The sequence below is a fragment of the Chiloscyllium plagiosum genome, chromosome 12 (genome assembly GCF_004010195.1).
Source record: "Chiloscyllium plagiosum isolate BGI_BamShark_2017 chromosome 12, ASM401019v2, whole genome shotgun sequence".
In the NCBI taxonomy this organism is placed as follows: Eukaryota; Metazoa; Chordata; class Chondrichthyes; order Orectolobiformes; family Hemiscylliidae; genus Chiloscyllium; species Chiloscyllium plagiosum.
In genome coordinates, this window is record NC_057721.1 from 60633418 (window position 1) to 60639977 (window position 6560).

Consider the following 6560-nt stretch of genomic DNA (forward strand, 5'->3'; position numbering starts at 1 on the left):
GGCTGTGGCAAAAACCTATAGAGGTTTAGAAAATCATGAGGGGCATAGATAGGATAAATAGGCAAGGTCTTTTCCTTGGGTTGGGGGTGTCCAGAACTAGAGGGCATAGGTTTAGGGTGAGAGGGGAACCTAGGGACCTAAAGGGCAATTTTTCAAGCAGTGGGTGGTGTATGTATGGAATGAGCTGCCAGAGGAAGTAGTGGAAGTTGGTACAATTACATTTAGAAGGCATCTGGATGGGTAAATGAATAGAAATGGATATGGGCCAAATGCTGGCAAATCGGATGAGTTTTATCTAGGATATCTGGTCAGCCATGGACTCTTTGGATTGAAGGGTCTGTTTCCATGCTATACATCTCTATGACTCTTTCTATGACTCTAAGAGACCATTCTGCCCATTGTGTCCATGTGGGTTTTTTGCAAGATCAACTTACTTTAGTCCCATTCCCCACATTTTCCAGTCGCCCTGTACTTTTTTTCCTTTAAGTTATTATCCAATATCGTTTACAAAACTTGTATTAAATCTGCCTCTGTCGCATTTTTAAGCAATGTATTCCAGATTGTAACCATTGGGAGCTCTGAAACATTGTTCTTCATGACAAAGTTCTTTTACCCCTTTAGACCAATATCCCACGGTTCTCAATTTTCAATGGAATTGATAGGAAAGATACATCTGAACTCTTTCCATTGAAATAAGACCTGCATAAGCTGCATAAGACCTTAATGTAAATTTAAAATCAGAGCTCGACCACACAACAGAGAAATTTCAAAGCTTTTCTCGTTTTTTTTCACAAAAGTGGTTGAAGTGTGAAAATGTCGCCAACTAAAGTTGACTTAATTGAAATTTCAGGTGAAAAAATAATTGGCTAGACTGAGGAGCCAAGGCATTTAGATTGAGTTATGTCCCATATTAGCAATGATTTTTTTGACTGCTGAAACAGACACAGGGTGCTGAATGACGATGGCTGATTGGTCTCATTGGTCTCCCTTTCTGAACATGGCTAATATGCACTCTGCAGTCCATCAGATGTGGCTAAAGTTGAACCATGATGTAAGCGATGAGCTCAACCATTTTCCCCACAAATGGTTACTGCAATTTGTTTGAGAAATAACTACTTGCTAGTTACTGGCATACATCATACCATAAAAACTAGCCTGCAGTTTCTTAGTAGTGCAATTTAATTATAATCGTGAAAACAATCCCCCCCAAAATAGTCAAACTGAGAAGATAATATGCTCACAATTAATGTTTAGTCACATTACATTGTCAGTCTGAAAATGACCATATCTTATCTAATTCTCGGTGAAAACTAATTTGCATTTGATGTCATATCACAGTCGAGTTATATGACTCAGGACTGAAGATGAGGCCTAACACATTTGATTTCATTTTGTTCTGAATACTGTTGTAATCATCAATGTCATTCTAAAACTGCAACAACATGTGCTGTGATTGAGTACTGGGCTAACTAAGAAATAGTTTTTGTGGTTACGATGGAAGGAGATTTGTTAATCAACAAATGACTGAGAAAGGCATCTAGTCAGATCACATTTAAGTTAACGGAAATATTAGAAAGAGTACCACTGCAGTGCTTGTCCAACAATCCACATCGGCAATAAGATGGCACAATAAAATTATTGAACTCATGCAGGATATAGGTTACTGCTGTGCAATAATTCTCACTTAGTCATTATTTCTTAAGAGTCATTATTTCCTGGTTAATCATTGTGTTCCATCAATCAAGATTTCTTGGCTAGTCATTTTCTGTCTAGTTTTTATTTATTTTATCAGATGTATAAAAGCTCAAATATTAAGGAATGTCGAAGACAAGTTTTATTGTAGCGATAATCTTTTTAGTTTACTTTAGTGATTTAGAATGCAAGAGCAAAGATTCACAGTAATCTTGAACTTGTATAAGCCATGAGCTGGGCCTCAGATTGCACATTGTGTACTGTGTGGGTGCCATGTGTTAGGAAGGATGTGAAACATATTGGAAAGAGTGCAGAAACAATTTACAAGAATAATGCAGCCATGAGAAGTGTCACACATGAGGGTATATTGAAGTAACAATGACGGCTCTCCTGGGAGAAAAGAAAACTATGAGAGCATCAGACATAGGTTTTTAACATCATGAGCAGACTTGATAAAGTAGAAAAACTGTTTCCGCTGGTAAACGGATCAAGAACCAGGGGGCACAGAGTTAAAGTGATTTGAAAATAGGGCAAATATGATGCAAGGAACAACTTTTTCACATTGAGTGGTTAGGTATCGAATACACTGTCTGAAACTGTGGTAGAGGCAGGATCAAATGAAGTATTTAAGAAGGTATTGGATGATTACTTGAAAAAAATAATGTGTTGGGGAATGTTATAAAAGCAGGTGACTGGCACGTAGGTAATAATGCTTATTTGAATAGCCAGTGCAGACATGATGGTCCAACTGGTCTCTTTCTGTGCTAAAATATGTCTGTGATTCTGTCATCCATTCTGTAGTTCTTAATTTCAACAAATATGTCCGCTGTGTTTTTAACAAATAGTTTGTGTAAAATTTTTTCAGATGGAAACATGAAAATAAATAAAATTATTACACTCAATTGTTACAATCTTAATAAAGATCAGTAAAATTATAATGTTAGGAAATCTAAAACTCCAGATATTCACTAAAATGTAAGAACTTTTCTATAGAACATTCAAAGAACATGAGTGCTAATAGTGATTTTCTATTATCACAAGTTGGCTGCTTGAAAAACAGTGAAAGGACAATGAATTGTTATCTATATTCTGAATGAAACTTCTTAACTCAAATATCTTTCGACATAAATTTTCCCCCAAAATTGAGGTCTATCTAAAATTGGAAGATTAAACCACTTGGTCTAAGTATCATTCCAAAGATTCATAAAAGGGTTGAAATTTCTTGGGTCTTTGACTTAATTCCAGTAGGTTGTCCCTTCAGGTCTCCACCAATTCTCCCATTATTGTGTATTCCCTATTCCACACAAGCAACCTCAAACTGAAACCCACCCTTATCTAAAGTTCTTCAACTATGAAGACTTTATTCTATTAATTATGTTTCTCAATCTCTCCCTCTCTCTCACACTCTCTCTCTTTTTCCCCCTCCCTCCTTTCTCAGCTCAGCTGTCCAAGAGATCTAATCCATTCTTTGTATTGATCGGATTTTTAAAATCTTTTTAAAAAACAGACAACTGAATCCTGCTTGAAAGAACTGTTCTTCCCAATAATAAAAACAGGAAATGCTGGGAAACGCAGCAGGTCTGACAGCATCTGTGGAGAGAGAAACCAAGTTAACATTACAAGTCCAATCTGACATTCATCCAGCTTGTTCTAAAATGGAACTCTGACTTCTAAATACAAAACCACACGCTGGAACCCCTATAATTAACTTCTGCTGGACTCTATTTTTTGTTTAACCAGCCAGACAATATCACATGATCAATAACAGGAAATAAAATGCAAGAGCCTTTTCAGAGAAACCTAACTCTTAAAAGAAACATCACACGAATGTAAAATGTAGGATGGAATCTTATATGGCACTATGGGTTAAACAGAGAACTATGACAGAATAATGTTGAAAAAAATCCAATGAGGCTATCTCAATGCCAAGAACAACTCACTGCATCTTTTAACAAAGTCTGGGGCATCAAAGCGAGATCTTCACAAAGAAGCAGTGAATTGGATTGGAATAAGTAGGTTATTGTTGGTTCACAACTTTATGAACCGTGCATCTCATCTTATTAAGATGCAGCTTCTCATTCTCTCATTGGCTGTAAGAAAACTAGAAGCCGAGGGGTCACTTGTGGAAGTCCGAGCAGGAACCTGGTGATGTCAGCTCATGGCTGACTGTGAAGACCCTACACGTTGTTCACCTATCACAGCGTAACAGGGCACAATCCATGGGCACCAGCTTCATGCACCACCCACCCCTAACACCCAAGCCCCATCCACATACATTGGCATCGAGATCTTCATGGTATCTCTCTGATCTACTTGCAGGATCCTTAAGAAGCACTGATTTGCATCTCAGGGCACAGCAGCAAATTACCTTGAAAACCTACTGCAAGGACACTTTGCACACAGCAACAGACAAACAGCGAATGGATTGGACCAGGCTGCATCTCAGGGCTGCTCACTTATTCTCTTTGCATTTGCTCACTTAGCATTTATCTGCATGCTCACGTCATCACTGTCTGGTCTTGTCTTGCTGTGCTGTGCTTATTAGTTCAGACACACAACTGAGCAGCTGGACTTATTGGGTCAATAATCTTCAATTAAGGTGTCCTGTATGGCACTGTACTATGTCAAGCTCACACTCACACCCACACCATTTGCTGCAAGCACACTGCATGTTCAGCAAGTGGACAACAACATCCCAAAGTCTGAGTGGAGTAGGCTTCACTGAAGTCCATGGAGTCACTGTCAGTCAGGGGATCCCAGCACAGTAAGTCATGGGCAGCCTCCTATACCAGAACAGGGGATTGGCAACGAGGTAAAACAATCCATTGAGCCCATCTAGAGAAGCTAGGGGAAAGGGTGGAGTGTGGGAGATTATGGGAGAGTGCTTCCATTGGAAGGAGAGAACCCACTTGTAGGGATTGCAGGTTGTAATGGAGAAGAGGGGGGGAAATGACAATTCTGAAAGTGAGTAACTATATTTATGAAAGGGCAGGCACAGGAAAGCATGGCTGGAACTGGGGTAGTACAGAAGAAATTTTCATCCATTATCAGGAGCACCCACCCCTAAAGGTGTCAGAAAACAATGTATGACCCCATTGGAGTTGGCGGGAGGGGACGGGGATTCTGCGAGAAATCCAAAGTATGCAATGGAGAATAAAATGGCTGTGACCACATCCATCAAGATCAAAGTATGAGCTATATTTTGAGGTGGGTGCAGTAGCAGAGAAACAGTGAGTGTGCAAAAACAAAGAGAAGTGTGTGATACTTACCCTGGCAGAGTGGAAAAGGTCTTTGATCTTCTTCCTGCACTGGCTGTTCCTCCAGAATGCACTGACCATGGTGGTGACTTCGGTGCGACCATGATTAGTGTCAAGGCCTCCTCTGCCTCTCCTCTCCTCTGGAAAGAGGGTGCCCTTATTATATGCCAACCCATGAACCAGGAACTCCAGATCCATGCAGGACATCTTCTGAACAAATGACCGTCACCAGGCTGGGCAGCTTCAGAATGTCAGTGCTCTTTCAAATTGGACTTTAAATATTGCATGGCACAAGGTATGCTGATCTCTTGGCAGATATCCAGTGAGTGACAAGTTCTTCCAGGAATGGTGCATGGTACAATGAGACTAGAGTCAAGCAAGATGGATGCCACAAGGCTAGGCTAAGTAGTTTGATAAAATAGGCCGCAAAGCAGCAAAAACTCTTCAAAAACTTAATGAAACTGTCATTTAGCCAAAAATTATTATTTATCCCATAGTGTTTTTTTTCTCTCCACAGGACATCAATAGAGACAGTGACTCTTATTAATTTCTTGGAACAAATAGTAAGGTGATTCAAGTTGTGTTCCTAAAACCCATTTTTTTCTCCTCGTTATTCTTAAATGAGTCCATGAAAATACATGGAACACACTAATTTAATAAATTATCTTCAAATTATTTTCTCAATGTTTTAAAAAGAATAATAACACTACCAAAATAACAGAGCCTGGAAGTCTCCACCTAATAGTACTGTGGATGTACATACCTCATATCGATAGCAGCTAACCACCACATTGGTAACTGGGATGACACTAATGCAGTGGTAATATCACTAGCCTAGTCATCCAGCAGCCCAGGCTATTGACATGAGCTCAAAATTCCACTACAGCAGCCTTTGAATTTACATTCAATTAAGTACAGCTAACAGATCTGGAAACTAAAGCTAGTGAGCTATTTCTCAGCCATGAACCGAAGTAAAGTCCCCATAGCATTACCAGACGTGGGGCTGCTGTCTCATTAGAGAGAGACGACTTGTGGTAGTTCTTATTCTGAGGGTCACCATGCCTCAGGTGAGGGAAGAGATTGAGAAGGAGAGTCCTTCAATGGTAACCTCAGCTGGTGCACGAATTAAGCCCACACTGCTGGTATCACTTTGTATTGCAAATCAGCCCTCCGAAAAGACCACTCCCTCCGTGACTCCCTCGTCAGGTCCACACCCCCCACCAACCCAACCTCCACTCCCGGCACCTTTCCCTGCAACCGCAAGAAATGCAAAACTTGCGACCACACCTCCCCCCTTACTTCCCTCCAAGGCCCCAAAGGGCACTTCCATATCCGCCACAAATTCACCTGCACGTCCGCACACAGCATCTATTGTATCCGCTGCACCCGATGTGGCCTCCTCTATATTGGTGAGACAGGCCGCCTACTTGCGGAACGTTTCAGAGAACATCTCTGGGACACCCGGACCAACCAACCCAAGCACCCCGTGGCTCAACACTTCAACTCTCCCTCCCACTCCACCAAGGACATGCAGGTCCTTGGACTCCTCTATCGCCAGACCATAGCAACACGACGGCTGGAGGAAGAGCGCCTCATCTTCTGCCTAGGAAC